This window comes from Scyliorhinus canicula, chromosome 6, assembly GCF_902713615.1.
Source record: "Scyliorhinus canicula chromosome 6, sScyCan1.1, whole genome shotgun sequence".
NCBI lineage: Eukaryota > Metazoa > Chordata > Chondrichthyes > Carcharhiniformes > Scyliorhinidae > Scyliorhinus > Scyliorhinus canicula.
The window spans coordinates 196,391,509-196,412,144 of NC_052151.1; the positions used below are offsets into that span (position 1 = coordinate 196,391,509).

At 45.5% G+C, this 20,636-nt stretch overlaps 1 protein-coding gene across 18 annotated transcripts in view; it reads left to right on the forward strand.

Moving 5' to 3' along the window:
• eys (eyes shut homolog) overlaps positions 1-20,636 on the forward strand; it is a 3,376,609-nt gene that overhangs the window by 2,524,982 nt on the left and 830,991 nt on the right. The window lies entirely within an intron of this gene.

Below are 20,636 nucleotides of genomic sequence, written 5' to 3' on the forward strand. Positions count from 1 at the left end.
GAGAGGCATAGATAGATTGTATAGCCAGAGACTTTTCCCCAGGGTGGAAATGGCTGTCATGAGGGGGACATCATTTAAAGGTGATTGGAGGAAGGTATATGGGAGATGTCAGAGGTAGGTTCTTAATGCAGAGAGTGGTGGCTGTGCGGAATGCACTGCTAGCAGAGGTTGTGGAGTCAGAGTCATTTGGGACATTTAAACGACTCTTAGTCAGGCACATGGACAGCAGTAAATTGAAGGGGTGTTGGCACAACATTGTGGGCTGAAGGGCCTGTACTGTGCTGTACTGTTCTATGTCTGGTCAGTTCTCAACAGTGCCGAAGAGGCTGGAGCAGAGCCATAATGTTTTAAGCTTTTAAGTGGGTGCAGAAAGATCGATTCATTCCAGGAGTGATGGTGTAAGAAATAGGGCGTTGTTATTTTACAAACAAATGTTATTAAAAGAAAATAAAACACTATTTAAACTTTTCAACTTCAACCCTGACAATTATAGACTACATTCATTTTCTTAACTTTAACACACTAGTTCCCATTGAACAACACTGACAGAACATGCAGTTCTTATGCTACTTTCAGAGGCAGACAAAGACAATACTTGCATTTACAAAGCAATTTTTCTGTAGGTCGGGACATTCGTTCTGAACCCTTTTCCAAAGCCTGCCTCGATGGCAACTTTCATGACCTTCTCGGTCGATGTCAAAGCCTTTTGCCTGTCTTCGTTCAAAACAGCACTCCCTCTCTCTAAGCTCCACCCAGCCCCTCAAACAAAAGTTCTCTGGGGTTTCCGGACTTCAACCTATTATCGTTATCTTGGCTGATTGCCCACTCCCATTTTGTAACAAAAGAACAGAACCATGCTATTGATATGCAACCAACCTCCCATTGAAAGACAAAGAGGCCATCAGATTGTGTATGGACTAATAGCTGGTCAGACATGATAGTTCTCAAGAACAATGGATCTGGGGCATCCTGTTTATTTCCACTAATGAGTTTAAGTCTGATTGTGATAATATAATATAATATAGGGGCAGCAGGGTAGCATGGTGGTTAGCATAAATGCTTCACAGCTCCAGGGTCCCAGGTTCGATTCCCGGCTGGGTCACTGTCTGTGTGGAGTCTGCACGTCCTCCCCCTGTGTGCGTGGGTTTCCTCCGGGTGCTCCGGTTTCCTCCCACAGTCCAAAGATGTGTGGGTTAGGTGGATTGGCCATGCTAAATTGCCCGTAGTGTCCTAATAAAAGTAAGGTTAAGGGGGGGTTGTTGGGTTACGGGTATAGGGTGGATACGTGGGTTTGAGTAGGGTGATCATGGCTCGGCACAACATTGAGGGCCGAAGGGCCTGTTCTGTGCTGTACTGTTCTATGTTCTATATCTCGACCAGGTGCGGGCGAAACCCCCTGACTCTGCCAGCAGTCCCCCCCCCCCCCCCCCCCCCCCCTCCCCCCCCCCCCACCCCCTCAGTCTGCTTAACCCCTACATTGCCTGCTACATTGGGGTCTCATTTCTGGAACCAATTTCCTAATGTTTCCCTCGTGTGATAATAGGCATGGCACCTCTCAAGCCCTGACCCCTTGAAGTGCCAATCTGGCACCTTGGCACTGGCACCCAGGCAGTGCCAAGCTGGTGCAGAACCGGATGCGACACGAAGGGAAAATCTCACCCATCATCTTTTGCATGTAATAATGAAAAAGATCCTGCCCCTCGTTCAAATGACGTGGCACTTTATGGAAAAGTGCAAGAAAGCTTGCCTGATACCCCGTCAATGTTTATCCCTCAACCATTCCCACTGAAAAAATGGATGAGCTGATATTTGATTTGCCAGTTGTTGAATTTTTGCAAACTGAATGTTATGTTTCCTACATTACAGAAGCAGCTACTCTATTACTGCATTGGCTGGGAAATACTTTTGGGAGTTCCCAAGTCATAGCACAAAGAAAAAAGAAAAGTACAGCACAGATAGGGCAGCACGGTAGCATGGTAGTTAGCATCAATGCTTCACAGCTCCAGGGTCCCAGGTTCGATTCCCGGCTGGGTCACTGTCTGTGCGGAGTCTGCACGTCCTCCCCGTGTGTGCGTGGGTTTCCTCCGGGTGCTCCGGTTTCCTCCCGCAGTCCAAAGATGTGCGGGTTAGGTGGATTGGCCAGGCTAAATTGCCCTTAGTGTCCTAAAAAAATAATAATGTTAATGGGGGTTGTTGGGTTACTGGTATAGGGTGAATACGTGGGCTTGAGTAGGGTGATCATTGCTCGGCACAACATTGAGGGCCGAAGGGCCTGTTCTGTGCTGTACTGTTCTAATTCTAAAAAGGTACAGGCCCTTTCAGCTCTCCAAGCCTGTGCCGAACTTGCTGCCTGTCTACATAAATTCTTTTACACTTCCGGGGTCTGTCTTCCTCTGTTCTCATCCTATTCCTGGATTTGTCAAGATGTCTCATAAACATCATTATCGTACCTGCTTCCATCATCCCCTCTGGCAGTGAGTTACAGGCATCCACTACCCTCTGTGCAAAAAACTTCCCTCGCACAGCTCCTCTAAACTTTGCCCTTCTGACCTTACACCTATGTCTCCAATAATTGACACTTCCCACCCTGGGAAATAAAGCTTCTGCCTATCCACTCTGTCTATGCCCCTCATAATTTTGTAGACTTCTATCAGGTCGTCCCTCAACCTCCATCATTCCAGTAAGAACAAACCGAGTTTATCCAACCCCTCCTCATAGCTAATGAGTCCATACCAGGCAAGATCCTGGGAAACCACTTCTGTACCGTCTTCAAAGCCTCCACATCCTTCTTGGAATAATCAGAATTGGACACTACATCCCAAGTGGGGCCTAATTAAGGTTCGATACAGCTGTAGCATGCCAATTTTTACCAATGCTCCAGTCAATGAAGGCAAGCAAGCATGCCGTTTGCCTTCTTGGCTACCTTCTCCACCTGCATTACCACTTTCAGCGACCTGTGGACCTGTACACCGAGATCCCTCTGCCTGTCAATACTCTTAAGGGTTCTGCCATTTACTGTATATTCCCTACCTGTATTAGACCTTCCTAAAAGCATTACCTCACATTTGTCCGGATTAAACTTCATCTGCCATCTCGCTGCCCAAGTCTCCAAATGATCTGTATCCGACTGTATCCTTTGACAGTCCTCATAACTATCCACAATTCTGCCAACCTGTGTGTCGAGGCCAAACCTACTTATCATGTTGGGATCGTATGAATTCAGTCTTCAATGGAAACTAATCTGCCTTTCCTCTTGAAAGATTTTTCTGAAATGCTGAGAGATTCTTTCTTGCATTTCCTCTGCTTTGGTTGCTTGGGAGTTATACAAGGGCAGCATTGTCAGCACGTTTCTTACAGTGGAACGAAAACCATATTTCACAACTATTTCCACTCAGCTTTTAACGAGAGAGGTCATTTGACAAAATGCAGCACACTATTGAACTCCACTGATCAGGAAAATTAGTGGTCTATGAATTGCTCTCAGATGGGCACCAACATGAAGTTACAAAAGATTGTAGTTTTTTAAGGGTAATGACTGCCCTTTGCTGAGAATGCATGAAGGTGAAATCAATCTGGCCTGGTCAACACCAGGAAAATCCTAATCCATGGGAAAATCCTAACTGGTTTACATCAGAGAATGTAATAAGCAACGCATGCACCAGGTGTAGAATTATAACCCAGTCATAACCCTTCCTAACAGTACCTCGGGCGTACTTACACTAGATGAACAGCAGTGGTTCAAGAGGGTGTCTCACGACAACTTTTTCAAGGGCAATTAGCAATGAGCAATAAATGCCGGCATAGCCAGCAACACTTACATCCCATTCGAGTTGTCAGCCCTCCAGGATTGGCCTGGAGTCTTCAGGAATTGAAGATCAATCTCCTGTGTGCAACCCTGGAGAAAAACAATCAAAGCATTGAAAAAGATTGATGTTTTTGTTATTTTCTTTCAAAATTTCTCTTCACCAGATATGAAGGTATGGAAAATGGAGTGTGGTGCTGGGGGGAGAGGGGAGGGGGTGGAAGGGAAGGCCGTGTGGTTGGCAGTTAAATATTATCATTGGGTTGGACCCAATGAATCTTTTTGTTCCATTTGGCGTAGGAAGACAGTGCATCACAGGGATGATGTGCTGGATGTTTAATGGCTGGATCATGAGGGGCAAGACACGTGGTATAAATCCTCCCAGGAATATATTTAATTACATCCTACATCCCAGGAAAGAATTTTTGAAAAAGTAGCATCTCTGCATTCAGGAGAGAGGAGAAAAGGCAGGAAGGTTAAGAAAATGTTAGAAAAAGGGTAGGCTGAATCAAATGATTTCCAAATAATAGAAGTGATTGTGAGATACAATCTAAATCTTTACTTATGAGGAAAGTAATCAAATAACAGTTTCCTTCAGTTGTTCGTAATAGGCAGAATATAGACCGTGCTCAACCAGACCACGCTTGTAAAACCTAAAACAAAATGTCGAGTGTTAGATCTGATTGTCATTGGGTAACACTTGCTGAACAATCCTGGGTATTAATAGCTGAACTGACAACCAATTTGAAATAATCAGTCAAGCTCGTAATGTGGCTCGTTTATACTTGTGAGACGTGATAAACATTGGTACAGTTCTTTACAAACAAAAGGAAAAGGTTCAAGCCTTTTGTCTTCTTTGAATTACCTGGGAGCCGATAGTTCTCTGTTGCTTTATCCATGGTAACACCTCGGTCAACCAGAGTCAACTTGCCAACAAATTAGCACCCTTTTGTCCCGTAGTATAAACTGTTGTGATTGTTTGAAATTTGGCATTCATATATTTGTCCCGATGAGTGCAAAACACAAAGCTACAGCAACATATCGCTCTTTTCGGCAAAATTTAAGTTCTGTGCTAAGTTCTGGACTACCAGGTGAAAAGTGTAAATCAAAAAATATACATATATTTTTAAAATTTAGAGTACCCAATTATTTTTTTAAATTAAGGGGCAATTTAGCATGGCCAACCCACCTAACCTGCACATAATCAAATCTGAATGTAGTTACTTCAGTCATGATGCGACCAAGCTCATTGCTTGGCATGAGTGAATTTGATCAAGCATTTGTGAAAAGTTTTTGGAGCGTGGTTGCTCCACTGATGGACTTGTTGAAGAAACATCAAAACTTTCAGTGGACAGCGGACTTTCAACAGGCATTTGACTGCCTGGAAGCTGTGATAACCAATGCTCTTGTGTTGAAAAATTACAAGGAACTCTGTGATCAGATTGAACTAAAGTATCTGACTTGAAAGAGAAATGTCGAGGTGTAGCGAAATGGATGGATAGAGCAGAGACCTTCTTGTTCAAAGAAACTGTCAATCAAGAGGGATTCCAGCTGAAGGAAAAAGAAAAAAAAAAAAAAATTGACTATTATTATACCGGTTTGCGTGTGTTGTTTTTTGAAACAAAAAAGTATATTTACTGTGTGCATTTCTTAAAGGATAGCGAAAAGGTGAAAAATGAAACCATCTTGAAGTTGATGGGTTTTTTTTTCTTGGGGGGAGGTGTCATGTGAGAGTACCTTTCAGAAATGGGTGTGTATATAAATATCTGTAGTGAGAGTACCTTTATGAAATGGGTGTTTATGAATGCAGTGATGTCAGAGAGTGGGTGGAGCTGGGCTGTCTACCACCTTTTTACTTTCACATTCGGCTTTTTGCTGCAGTTGGGTTTGGTTTCATTTTAGCTTTGGAGAAGCTGAAATCACAGCAGGATGTAAATGAATCTCTGCAAGCTTATGAATGTTCATTTGGGATTTTCAAAGTGGTAACTGCTCTCAATAGAGAATTTAAACCTGATCTTTGTGTTAAAAGGGTCTTTTGTCTTCTGAACGTTGTTTGGGAATTTATTGAGGATTACTAAGTGTTGTATTCTTTGGGGTTGTATTTGAATTGATGGTTGCTAAGATGTTCACTGTATGTTTTAAAAAGGTGAACTTGAGTTTATAGAATAAACATTGTTTTGGTTTAAAAAATACTTTTCCATTTCTGGTGTACCACACCTGTAGAGTGCGCTGTGTGCTCCCCATACCACAATCTATTAAAAGTTGTGGGTCAGATGAACTCCTAGATACAATTTAGGGTTCTCTAAACCCTGGCCCATAACACTACGTCTAGCTGGTTCCCCAGACAGTACAGCACAGAAGTGAAAGCGGACTGCTGTGATTCCTGCCCCGTGACTAGGGTCCCCTTTGGCGGCCGTTTCCTGGGATGGCCCAGCCTGGATAGGCCAGGCTGCGCCTCGGGCGAGCGGATGGCATGCTGCCAGCTGCCTGTTTCCCACCAGATGCACCTGGGATGGAAGGTGAGAGTCCAAGGTGTCACGGTGTTCCGGGACCGCCCCTGCAGGGGGACCCGGAACGCGCTCCAGCACCTCCTCCTCCCTCGGGGTACCCGATGGCCTGCCCTGGGATGGGGGTGCGAGCAGATTCAGCACCCAAGGCACCTCCGTCACCTCACGCTGCCAGTCCTGGAGCCCCCCCCTGGTATCGACAAGGGTCTGCAAGTTTGCAGCCACGGAGCTCAGGGAGTTGGCCATCCCTGACTGGGTCTGGGCAACGCCAGCCAGCACCTGGGCAATGTTAAGTAATGGGTTAAGAGACATTGCAGTTAGTTGTCTGATTTATGTTAAGTGCCCAATAATTGACACTGATATGTAAAGGGGCTTCAGGTGGCCTCTGTGTCTGGTGATGTGTAGAGTTTTGTGCAGAGTCTGTTGGAAGAAATAAAAGTGTGTTGGTGAATGTAGTACGGGAGGCAGGAGTTCCGTCACCACACCAATATTTATTTACAATAACGATATTACAGGAGCAGCTACAAACAGTGCTGCTAGCAGTCCAGTCAACTTAAGACTGGCTCACAAAGCCTACACAGGTGCTTATATGGGCCCCCTCAATGAGCTATCATTGAGGGAGCTCATACTCCAATTGGCCAACCAATAAAGCCAATTGGAGTTCATTACACCACTCCCCCCAAGGTCCGAGGAATTCCTGCCAGCTGGCATTCCTCTGAGCTTCTTCCTGCTCCTCATGTCTGGGTCTGTCACCTCTGTGTCGTCCGGCGGGTCGTTCTCCGAAGTGGGCGGGGTGTACCTTATAGGTGCCCGTCTTTTCCTTGACGACCTCCTTGGAAGTTGTTCTTCCTCCTCCTCGGGGAGAGGTGTCGCGGCGGCCTCGTTGAACGTGTCCATCTCCGACACCGACGACTGGATGACGGGGTCTGGAGAAATTGCTCGGGGCATCCTTTCCGTCTGGGCTATACCAGCTTGAGGCGGTCCTGCTTCGCCAGCCTCCAGGTGTGGTTCCGCTGCCCTTATTTAGGTGTTTCTTCAGCACCTTACCTCCTATTGAAACCTCATAGGATATGGGCCCTGTTTGGGACTCTACCGTGCCTTTGACCCACGTTGGTCCATTCCCATAATTCTTGACCCAAACCGGTGCCCCCACCGTTGAAATGTCTCTGCTGCCGACTATTATCATGCCCCCTGTGTTGGGGCTCCTGTTGTTTCTTCACTTTCCCCGTTAAATGTGGGAAAAGGAGACTCAGCCTCGTTCGCAGCCGCCTTCCCATTAAGAGTTCAGCTGGTGGTATGCCCATTGTGGAATGCGGTGTGGTCCTGCAATCAAACAGCCAGCGGGAGAGCTTTGTGTCTATTGACACTGCCGGCTGCTTCTTGAGTCCCGCTTTAAGTGTCTGGACCGCTCTGTCTGCCAGGCCGTTGGTCGCTGGATGGTAAGGGGCCATTTTGATGTGACGGACTCCGTTTTCCTTCAGGAATTTTCCAAATTCCCCACTTGTGAATGCCATCCGTTGTCCGACACCAATACCTCCGGAAGTCTATGTGTTGCAAACGAGGCCCTGAGCTTTTCAATTGTCGATTCTGTGCTTGCCACATTTACCCGGTGGACGTCCAACCATTTGGAGTGGGCGTCCACTATCACCAAAATCGTTGAGCCCATGAAAGGGCCGGCGTGGTCAATATGCAGGCGGGTCCACGGTCTGCCTGGCCATTCCCACGGGTGCAATGGCGCCGCTGGTGGCACTCTTTGCCTCTGTTGGCACTCCTGGCACCGACGTACCAAGGCTGCTATGTCTCTGTCCAAACCTGGCCACCAAACGTAGCTTCGAGCTAGCATCTTCATTTTAGACACCCCTGGGTGTCCATGATGTAACTCGGTTAAGATTGCCTGATGGCCCTCAGCTATTACTCGGGCTCCGCATAACAGGATACCGTCTTCTATGGTTATTTGGTCCCTTCTGCTCCAGTATGGGTGCATCTGGGGCTCCACTGGTCTTTCCAGTTCCCCTGTTAGCAGTAAATGCTTCACCTTGGCTAAAACTGGGTCTTTTTGCGTCCACAACCAAATATGTTGAGCGTGTACTGGTAGGGTATCCAAAAAATTTAAAGTCATTACTGTCTCCTCTACTTTTGGTATTTGCGGTGTCCGGGAGGGGAAGTCTGTTCAAAGCATCTGCATGTGCTACTCGCGTTCCCGGTCTGTGCTCCAGAACGTATCAATACGCCGCCAGTAGCAACGCTCAGCGTTGGATTCTAGCTGATGCAATCGGGGGTATTGACTTGTCTTCTTTTAATAACCCTAATAACGGCTTATGGTCTGTCACTACGGTGAATTTCCGCCCGTTCAGATACTGGTGAAATTTTTTTACTGCGAATATCACAGCCAGTCCTTCTCGATTTGGGCGTACTTCCTCAGCCATCGCCAAGGTCCTCGAAGCATAGGCTATTGGCCGTTCTTCCCCATTCCTTCCTCTATGGGCTAAGACGGCTCCTACCCCATAGGGGGATGCATCACAAGTGACCACCAACTCCTTCCTTGGGTCATAATGCTCCAGGACATTTTCGGATGACAGCTGTTCCTTAATGTCCCTAAATGCTCGGTTTTGGCGGGCGGACCATTTCCATTCTTGCCCCTTTTTTAGTAGCTGGTGGAGGGGTTCTAGGATGGACGCCCTATTTTCAATAAATTTTCCATAATAGGTTACCAACCCTAGAAATGATCGTAACTCCTGGACCGTGGTGGGAGCTGGGGCTTCTTTTATTGCCCTTACTCTGTCTTCTAATGGTTGTAAGCCTGACTCGTCTACTTTATATCTAAGGTGCGTCACTTGTGGGGCCAGAAAAACACATTTTTCCCTTTTTAGCCATACGCCTGCCTTTGCGAAACGCCTGAGCACTTCCTCCAGGTTCCTTAAGTATTCCCTGTTTGTCCTACCTGTGATTAAGACATCGTCCAAATAAATCACCACCTGCGGTAGTCCCTGCAGAATATTTTCCATCGTACGCTGGAATATAGTGCAAACTGATGACTCTCCGAAAGGTAGCCTAGTATAACGAAAAAGGCCCTTCAGGGTGTTGATCGTAGCGAACCTCTGGGAATCCTTGTCCAGTTTTAACTGCAGGTAAGCGTGGCTCATGTCCAGTTTCGTGAACAAAAGCCCACCTGCCAATTTGGCATATAGGTCGTCTATTTTCGGGATTGGGTATTTGTCCAGCAGTGCGTATTTGTTTACCGTCTGTTTGAAATCTCCACAGAGACGTATCGAGCCGTCTGGCTTCAAAATTGGTACCACCGGCGCTACCCATTCCGAGAACTGTACTGGTCTGATAATGCCGTTGCGCCGTAACCCTTCTATTTCGTCATCTACTTTCTTCCTTAATGCAAAAGGTACCGGCCTGGCCTTACAAAATTTCGGAAGGGCTTCTGGGTCCATGTGTAAAGTTGCTTTGGCACCTATGATTTCCCCCAAACCTTGCTGGAAGACCTCCGGGTATTTTTGGAGTACTCCACTCAACTGCCCGCTTCCACTCTGGAAAATTTTCATCCTATCTAATTTTAGGTCTTTCAGCCAGTTTCATCCAATTAAGCACGGTCCGGAGCCCTTTACTATCGTCAACAGTAATCTGAGCAATTGTTTCTCACATTCCGCAGGTACATGAGTCGTGCCTAGAACTTCCAGGGGTTCCCCCGTGTAGGTTTTAGGTTTCGTCGATGTTTTTGTTAGGGTTAGTGGCTGGAGTCCATCTTTGATTTTTCTAAATGCTGCCACTCCCATTACTGATACGGCCGCACCCGTGTCTATTTCCATTATTGTCGGCAGCCCGTTCACCCGTAGGGTAATCTTAATGGGTTCTGCTTTCTTTGTTGCAATATTATATAATTGTTCCCCTTCGAAGGAGGATGGGGCGTCTAGGTTGTGTACTTCCCTGCGTCCCCACCTGCTATTCCTCTTTTGCCACCCCCTTCTAGGGTTTCTGTCGCTGTTACCCCACTCTGTCTGGTGCCAGAAACGGTCCTTCTCTGTTGGGGGAGCCTCAGCCGGTACTTGCCTCTGTCTCCAGTTAGTCCTGGCAGACTTGGGGGCAGTTATGGGGTTTTCCTTTTTCCCTCTATTCTTCAGGCTTTTCCTGAGAGCGGCTATCTGGTAGCAGGACCCGTTGTGGTAGTCCCTCTCACAGATATCTACCTCCATTGGCGTGCCCTGTTGTTCCTGCGCCCCACTTGCTGCCTTTTCTAGAGACAGTGCGAGCTGTAATGCCTGCCTGCAGTCTAGCTCCGTTTCCGCCAACAGGCGTTTCTGTATTGTGAGGTTATTTATACCACACACTAACCGGTCCCGAAGCATTTCATTTAGCGCGCGGCCGAACTCACATTTTTTCGCCAGCCTTCTCAGGTGGGTCAAGAAATTTGTGACTGACTCCCTGTCTTCCCGCTTCGCTGTATAGAATCTGTACCTACGCAAAATGAGGGGTGGTTTTGGGTCGTAGTGCTCTTTCACCAATTCCGTTAATTCTTGTAAAGTTTTCGTGTCTAGCGCATCGGGATAAATCAGACTACGTATAATAGCGAAAGCTGAGGGTCCGCACGCCGACAGCAGGATAAGCCGTCTCCTTTCGTCCGTCAGTATATCATTTGCCCGGAAGAAGTAACACATTCTCTCCACATACTGGGACCAGTCCTCAATAGCCGGGTCAAATGCCTCTAACCTCCCAAAAAATGGCATTTTTAAAATGGCAAGGCTTACCCTCCGAGTGCGGCAGCTGGTCTCCGCAAAATTCTTAGTTTACCTCATCGCCACTGTAGTAATCCACGGGAGGCAGGAGTTCCGTCACCACACCAATATTTATTTACAATAACGATATTACGGGAGCAGCTACAAACAGTGCTACTAGCAGTCCAGTCAACTTAAGACTGGCTCACAAAGCCTACACAGGAGCTTATATGGGCCCCCTCAATGAGATATCATTGAGGGAGCTCATACTCCAATTGGCCAACCAATAAAGCTAATTGGAGTTCATTACAGTGAAAAAGGAACAGAACTTTTGTCTCTTCATACAACAGCATCTAATACGTCTAACAATTGGTAGCAGAGGATGGTTGCTGTGTAAATGTGAAGGGTTGAAAGATACAATTTTTCTAGATCAAACCAAGGAGTGAGTGAAAAAAAAAGGGATATATGGCTGAACCCAGGATAAAGATGGCTGGATATGACTATCCTCCCTTATTTTCTGAAAGGGAATCGTACGACCAATGGAGAAGTGCAGTAGTTATGTGGACTAAGGTAACTGCTTTGGGAAAGAGAAAACAAGGTATGGCATTGGCTCTTTCTTTACCATATGGCAGTAAAATCCGAAACAAAGTGTTTTCTGAGCTAGAATTGGAAGAGTTAGACTCAGAAGACTTTATTGCATTATATGGATATAATTTATAAGAAAGATGACTTGTTAAGTGCGTATGAAGCATGGTCGGATTTTGATAAGTTCCGGAAAATGGAGGATTTATCCATGGAAGACTATATAATGGAATTTGGCAGACTATATAAATGGCTGCAGAAACATAACCTGGAATTTCCACAGTCTGTGTTGGCCTTTAAATTACTTGACTGTGCTAGAGTGAGCAACATGGATAGGCTCCTGGTTTTGACAGGAGTTCAGTTTACGGATAAGGATACCTTATTTGAACATATGACAAAAGTTTTACAAAAGTTTCTGGGAAACATTCGATTCCGATGGCTCTGATGACTCAAATAGGTCAGCCTGCAATATGGCAGAATATGGAAGATACACTACTAACAGGATGGCGGAATCATATGGCTACGGACAGGCCTCAAGACTATAAAAGAAGACCGAGGAGCAGGAGCAGAGTGGCGCAGCGGAATCGTGCTGGGCCCATAACCCAGAGGTGGACGGATCAAAGCCATCCTCTGCTATTTATTTTGGAGCAGCACGGTAGCATGGTGGTTAGCATAAATGCTTCACAGCTCCAGGGTCCCAGGTTCAGTTCCCGGCTGGGTCACTGTCTGTGCGGAGTCTGCACGTCCTCCCCGTGTGTGCGTGGGTTTCCTCCGGGTGCTCCGGTTTCCTCCCACAGTCCAAAGATGTGCGGGTTAGGTAGATTGGCCATGCTAAATTGCCCGTAGTGTCCTAAAAAGTAAGGTTAAGGGGGGTTGGGTTACGGGTATAGGGTGGATACGTGGGTTTGAGTAGGGTGATCATTGCTCGGCACAACATCGAGGGCCGAAGGGCCTGTTCTGTGCTGTACTGTTCTATGATTCTATGAGACAAGGAAATTATGAAGACAGAAACCCAGTTAGAACCTACAATAGGAAGATGAACCACAGAAATGCACGGGGCATGATAAATCGATGTTTTCGATGTGACTCTCAATACCATTATGCTTTCAACTGTCCAACTCGTTATGATAGTGTGTTTGAAGCGACACATGACACGGAAGAGTCAGAAGAGGAAAAAGATAGTGACCAGAAAGAAGGCATTGTCCTATTAACAAGCTGTTTTACGCCGGTAATGAGAGTGTTGGTTGCAGAATCCTTTAACTGTGCTGTATTGGACAGTAGCTGCATATCTACTGTGTGTGGAATTGACTGGTTAAAATGTTATCTGGACTCCTCGAATGCTGAAAATCATAACAAGGTGAAGGAATTTGAAAGTTCCACAAGTTTCAGGTTTGGGGATGATAATACTCTGAAGTCGCTGAAAAGAGTGGTGATCCCTTGCAATATTGCCGGAGTGAATCATTACAATAGCAAGGATGTTGTATCAAGTGAGATACCTTTGCTTCTGAGCAGACCGTCGATGAAGAAAGCACACATGAAACTGGATATGGAACAGGATAAGGCAACAGTTTTTGGAAAGACGGTGGACTTACAATTTACACAGTCTGGACACTATTGTATTCCATTACTGACAAATAATATTTCAAGTGGTTAAGGATGTGTTAATGGCAGTTGAAAATGGGACTTTAGCTGATAAAAAGCTAAATTGCATGGGCAATTTGCACATCCGTCTCCTCGGAGGCTGAAAAATTTATTAAAGGATGGAGGGGTAAGGGATGACGACTATACTAAACTGATAGAACAGGTTAGTGATCGTTGTGAAGTTTGTAGGAAGTACAGAAGGACACCAGCACGACCGATAGTAACCCTACCTTTGGCCAGGGATTTTAACGACATTGTTGCCATGGACCTTAAGATCTGGGATAAAGCAAATAATATATTTATTTTGCATTTTGTAGATTTAGCAACCAGAGTTAGTCAATCAACGATTGTACGAAGTAAAGAAAAGAGAGTAATTCTGGATCAAATCCTGGAAAAATGGATCGGGACAGGAATGGGTCCACCGGCAAAATTCCTTATGGACAATGGGGATGAATTTGCTAATGATGAGTTTAGGGATATGTGTGAAAACATGAATATCAGAGTTATGAACACGGCTGCAGAAAGCCCATTTAGTAACGGTGTCTGCGAAAGAAATCATGCTGTCATTGATGACATGCTTCGGAAAATTGTGGCAGATCGGCCAAACTGCAGGCTCAATTCAGCTTTAGCATGGGCGGTACATGCAAATAATTCATTGCAGATGGTTGGGGACTATAGTCCTTATCAATTAGTGTTTGGTAGAAATCCTAACATTCCGTCCATTTTGGATGACCAGCCTCCAGGTTGAGAGGGGACTACAATTAGCTCTGGTTTTGCTGAACATTTAAATGCATTACATAGCAGTAGAAAAGCTTTTTTGGAAGCAGAAGTCTCTGAAAGAACTCGCAGAGCTTTAAGACATAATGTACGGCCATCAGAGACCGTTTTTCAGCAAGGAGACATGGTATACTATGAGAGAGACAATTCTAATGAATGGAAAGGCCCAGGGAAGATCATAGGCATAGATGGCAAAACAATTATTTTGCAACATGGTAATCAAACTGTTAGGGTACATTCATCAAGGATAATGGGTACCGATTACAAATTTAGACAGAGCAGACAGACATGACGAGGAACCAGGGCCATCTGGTATGCACGTGTTACAGAACTATGAGGACCAGTTAACTGATATAGACAGGGTTTCTGTCCAGGAACACAAAACTTCTGATAAATTAGAACAGGCCATTTTTCCCAAAAGGGCAACTGCCAAAAGTTGGTACAAAAGTGACATACTTGCCTGAAGGGTCTAGTCAATGGAAGGATGCAACTGTTATTAGTAGAGCAGGGAAGGCCACTGGAAAGTATAAACATTGGTTGAATGTACAGCATTCAGGGGAGGGAGTTAAGACAATGGATTAGGAAAACGAAGTTCAAAAATGGAGGGCAAAGAAACGCAGTGTCAGTTCGGATAGTACATCGGATAGTGAACAGGTTTGCAGGAAAAGGTTGAGATCTATTGAAAGGACATCCCACAACAGAAGGGAAAGATCAAGCAGTAGCAGTACAGAACGAGATACCAGGCGGGAGAGGGGACGTAGTTTATCAAGGTCTCGGAACATGAGTAAGACTACGGATACTACTAGGAGTAGAAGCCCACATGCACGTGAGATTTTGGTGGTTTCAAATAAATTAGATGAAAAAGTTATCAAAGATGCTAAACAGCAAGAATTGCATAGTTGGAGTGAATTTGGGGTATACACGGAAGTACCGAATAGGGGACAAAAAGCTCTATCCCACAGATGGATTTGTATGGAAAAGGTTCTTTCGGGTGGAACTTATAAGGCAAAGGCCAGGCTTGTGGCAAGGGGATTTGAAGAAAACTTAGAAGATCAGGATTTAAGGGTAGATTCACCTACAGCAGGAAAGGTTATTTTAAAGATTTTCTTGGCTCTATTAGCCACAAAGGCATGGGAATGCAAATCTATAGATATAATAGCTGCCTTTTTACAGGGGCATCAGCTCCAGAGAGACATTTTTCTCCGTCCTCCTAAAGAAGCAGCTAACACAGAAGGGGTACTCTGGAAGTTGAACAAATGTGTATATGGATTAAATGATGCATCTAGAGTCTGGTATTTTTCGGTAAGGTCAGTTTTGTTAAAGTTAGGCTGTTGCCAGTTGAAAGCAGATCCTGCAATGTTTTACTGGCACTATAAAGTTAAGCTTTCTGGCATCTTTATGATGCATGTCGATAATTTTGACGCTATTATAATTTCTGGTTTAAGGAAAGAATTCAGGGTTGGAAGTCAGGCTTCCGGTGCATTTAAATATATTAGACTGGAAATCGGACAGACTAAGTTAGGGGCAGCTTTACGTCAGCAATCTTATTTGGAAAGCATCAGTCCAATAGCAATTAGTCGTGGCCGGGTTTCACAAAAAGACGCAATGGTTTCAAAGATAGAAAAAGAGCAACTGCGAAGTTTAATTGGGCAACTGAACTGGTTAAGTAGACAGACTAGACCGGACGTGAGTTTTGATGTCTTAGAGTTGAGTTCAAAAATGAATGATCCCAAAATGGAAGACATAATAAGAGTAAATAAAGTGTTGGCCAAACTAAAAATGCAGGAGTGTGTTTTGAAGTTCCCGGTTTTTAGGTGACCGTAGGCATTTGAAACTCATAGTTTATAGTGATGCGTCCTATCCAAATTTGTGATGGGGTTTTGAAACGCAGGTGGTTTTATAATTTTTCTTTTGGGCAACAATGGTAAATGTTGCCCTCTTGTGTGGGAAACAAAGAAACTAAGGAGAGTGGTCAAAAGCACTTTGGCTGCTGAGACATTAAGCTTAGTGGAAGCGGTGGATATGACCTTTTATATAAGTCAGATATTGACAGAAATTTTGGGATTAGGGGATTTGGGTAATATACCTATTGACTATCACATTGACAATAAATCCCTGTGGGAAAATGTGCACTCTACAAAAAGTGTCAATGAAAAGAGGTTACGGATAGACATCGCAAATTTGAAGCAGATGTTGGACAGAGGAGAAATAACAAAAATGAAATGGGTCGACAGTAGCTATCAACTGTCAGACTGTTTTACAAAATGAGGGGATAGTTCATGGAAACTTTTGGATATTGTTAATGAAGTGCGCCTGTTTCTGTGACTGTTTTTTTCTCTTCCAAACAAAAAAACTGGGGAAAAAAGGGGGGAAATCACGTGTGTGTTTTAGTTTCTTAAAATTTTGTTTTCACCTAATTGGTTTTTTTTCTTCAAGGAAGGGGAGACTGTTAAGTAATGGGTTAAGAGACATTGCAATTATTGTCTGATTTATGTTAAGTGTCCAATAATTGACACTGACAGCTTAGGTCACTGTCTGTGTGGAGTCTGCACATCCTCCCCGTGTGTGCATGGGTTTCCTCCAGGTGCTCCGGTTTCCTCCCACAGTCCAAAGATGTGCAGGTTAGGTGGATTGACCATGATAAATTGCCCTTAGTGTCCAAAATTGCCCTTAGTGTTGGGTGGGGTTAATGGGTTATGGGGATAGGGTGGAGGTGTTGACCTTGGGTAGGGTGCTCTTTCCAAGAGCCGGTGCAGTCTCGATGGGCTGAATGGCCTCCTTCTGCACTGTAAATTCTATGAAACACTGTCGCCCACATTGCCTCCACCACGGATGCCAGCCGTGCGGTTTTGGCCTGGGTGGCAAGCATGACCGGCACCACTCCCTGCTCCTGCACGCAGTTGTACTCCTCCACCTGCGTCTGCAGGTGCTGGAAGCCGCTTGTCATTCCCTTCACTTGTGCCGGGGTCCCTGACTGCATTGGGCCTATCGGTGGGTGTGGGAACTTCAGGAACCCGGGACCAGTCCGGGCAGCAGCTGGTTTCTGGGGCCGGTCTGCCCTCCGACCGTCCGGCCCCTCGGCTGCTTCTACCTCCACCTGCTGTCCCGGGACAGCTGTGTGGTGCGCACCAGTGAATGTCCCAGAAGCCTCTTCGCTAAGGTGACCAACCGAGGTGAGAGTCTCTGCGATGGTGGAGGGTGTAGGAAATAGCAGTGGTGTAATGTCGAGGTCCTCATCAGACCGAGGTCGGTGTCCCCTGCATATGGGTGTCCTGTCCGTCCGTCCATCCCCTGTGTGTGGGTCTCCTGGGTTGGTGTATCCTGTGTGTCCGTGTCATCGCTGTAGGTCTCCTGTGTCGTGGTGCCCCACCCATCTGTCCACTGTGTCTCTGTGCCCTGGGTTGTGGCGACGTGACTCGACTGGGCCGATGGGGGGGGAGGGGGTCTGTTGCTGTGGCTGCCCTCCCCATCGCTGGATGGGAGGGAGAAGGGGGAGGGAGTGGGGTAAGGGGGAGGGGAGGAGGTGTGAGACGGGGTGAGGGGAGGAGGTGGGGGCCAGGCAGGCGGGGTCTCACTTGGTTGGTGGTGCGCCCCCAGTCTTGGCATCGGCAACCACCCGGTCCTCAGGTCTGCCTGTGAGGTCCAGTGCCCACTGTTCATGCATGGTGAGGGGACACAATTCATGGTGGACCCCCTCCAGTCCTGGCACGCTCCCAGTTGTTACGGGCATGCTTCTCCTGGGAGGGGGCACAAAATAATCAGCAGTGTTTGGCGGACGTGCTTGTTATGTGAATTGGACATTCTGAATTTTCCCTCGATGTATATGAACTGGCGCCGGAGTTAGGCGACTGGGGGATTTTCACAGCAACTTCTCTGCAGTGTTAATGTAAACCTACTTGTGACACTAATAAAGATCATTATTATTATTATTATTATTAATACAAAGAACATTACAGCACAAGAACAGGCCCTTCAGCCCACCAACTCTCAGCCGACCCAGATTCCTTATTTAGATCTACTACTTATTGTCCAAAAGGTCTGTATCCCTACATTCCCCGCCCCTTAAACGTTGCTATCGTGCCTGCCTCCACCGCCTCCACTGGCAAGGCGTTTGTGTACGAAATGTGGCAGCCAATCAGCGTACAGCCAGTTTGCTCAAACAGCAATTTTACATTGACTGGAAAAGTCTCTTTTTAAATATTTGAGTGATAAATATTGGCCAATACACTGGTGAAAAATCTGAAATTGCGCTGTGGGGTCATTTATATCCATATTAGGTGTCAGAAAAGGTCTCCTTCTAACTTATCATCTGAAAGATTTAAAACTGAATATTAACATTGGAAAACTAAATTTATAGTTGGGGGAAAGTTGCATTGAGAGTCGCTACATTGAAGCCAGAACCCTTGGAAGTTCTGTACAGGCCTAGCATAAGAAAGCTTGTTAACATCTGCACGCGTTTTTTATTTAGGGAAGTTTTGTATTTATATGCATTTTAATTACATGTAGTAAATGTCTACAAGGTTAGTAAACCACATTGTTTCACAACATTTGAAACTCCAGATCATTGCTAAACGATTTAATTTTTTCTCAGATTCACGGTACGTGAGGCAGAAAAAATATTCCCAGCACTGCCAGTACTTACAATTATCTTTATGATTTACTGATTTTGCAATGATAATTTTAATATGTAAAATTCACTGGGAAAATCACTGGAGAGAGAAAAAATAAGTCATCTTAAAGCTCATAAAGCTTGTGCATTAAAACAATGATGCATAATCAATAAATCGGTAATGAAATCACAAGTGTTAGTGATTTTGGAGTAATAAAATGCATTTATCTTGAAAATATATGGCAGAGAATGTTTATACTTCAAGGGAGTTCATAAATATTTCCGATGTGCCACTTTGTGATGAATATATATTGCCACAGTAATTATCAATAGTAAATTCTAACGAAACATGATTAGTATATACAAATTTTGAAAAAAGCAACTGAGGCAGAAAATAATGACTGCAGTAAAATAACTATTTTAAATCCACAGTATTTGTTTGCTAATGTTTAAAGCATTGGTCTTTATCCTATCAAATTAATTTACTGAAATATTAATATGGTTTCTGTTAAATAACCAGTGTATTAAGAGGGGTAATTTTATTCTCATTCAAGCTTGAACTGCAATTTTAATTTATTTATATATAACTGGAATTCATTGGAAGTGAATTGGATGGGTGAAGAGAGTGGGAACTCAGGGAAATGTGGCAATGTGGAGGCAGAGAGAAGAAAGTAAATTGTGAGAAAGTCAAATCATTGCCATCAGTGAGGCAGTCTTGTCTTTCATACGTCCTCATTCCAAGAAGTTGGCCGCACTATGGCCACTCTTTCTCTCCTGACTTCTATTCTTGGCTGATGACGCTATCTTGGGTTTTCCTTGTGCACATTCTCCAGGTGGTTTGCCTCGCATGACCTCATTTTCCAATCATGTCCTCCTGTTCGGCTCACATGTGAACGGTAGCACTGTTGCTTCACAGCGCCAGGGACCCAGGTTCGATTACCAGCTGGGTCACTGTCTGTGTGCAGTCTGCATGCACTCCCTCTGTCTGGGTGGGTTTCCTCCGGGCGCTCCGGTTTCCCCCCATAGTGAGTCAGCCAGAGTTCAGAGATAAGGGGCGGGATTCTCCGCCGGTGGGATTCTCCGTTTTGCTGGCGCCTGGGGGTTTCCTGACGGTGTGGGGCTGCCCAACAACCGGGTGGCGCAACGGAGAATCCTGCCGGCGGGTCAGGGCAGAAAAGTGGCGTGGCATTGGGGCGGGGGGGGGGGGGGGGGGGGGGGGGGGGGGGAGAATCCAGCCCAAGGTACAGAAAAATAATTAAAACATTTGGTTTTGTTACTTTACCTTGGCTATAAATTGACAGAGGGGAGTGTTCACCAAGACCTCGGTCTCCTTGTACCACAGTCGCTGAAAGTAAGCATTCAGGTGCAGTAGGTATGTAGGCCTTCATTGTGAGAGGATTCAAGAACAAAAGCAGGGATGTCCTGCTGCAAGTATACAAATAAAATTCCAACAGGATGAGACAAAATAGGTGCAGGAAGGATGTTCCCGATGGTGGTGGTAGCCAGAACCAGGGGTCTGAGGACACGGGGTAAACCATTTAGGACTGAGATGAGGAGAAATTTCTTCACCTAGAGAGTGGTAAGCCTGTGGAATTCTCTACCACAGAAAGTAGTTGAGACCAAAATATTGTACATTTTCAGGAAGGAAGTTGGATCCAGCTGGTGGGGCTAAAAGGACCAAAGGATATGGGGAGAAAGTGCGATCAGGTTACTGAGTTGGATAATCAGCATTGATATTAATGAACGGCAGAGCAGGCGCAAAGGGATGAGTGGCCTCCTTTGGCTCCTAATTTTTATGTTTCTCCGTTTACCTCCTGGAACGTAAAGCTTAGTCACAGTTACTGCCAACAAGTGGCTGAAGGTAATCAGGGTTACAGTGCTGCTTTGAGCTGGAAGCATTATGGAGTAGGGAAAGTAAGGTAGCAAAGTTTTGCAATGATTCCACATTAGGAATCAAAGTAATGTGTATTCTGACGCAAGTGCCCAAGTAAGGATCACAG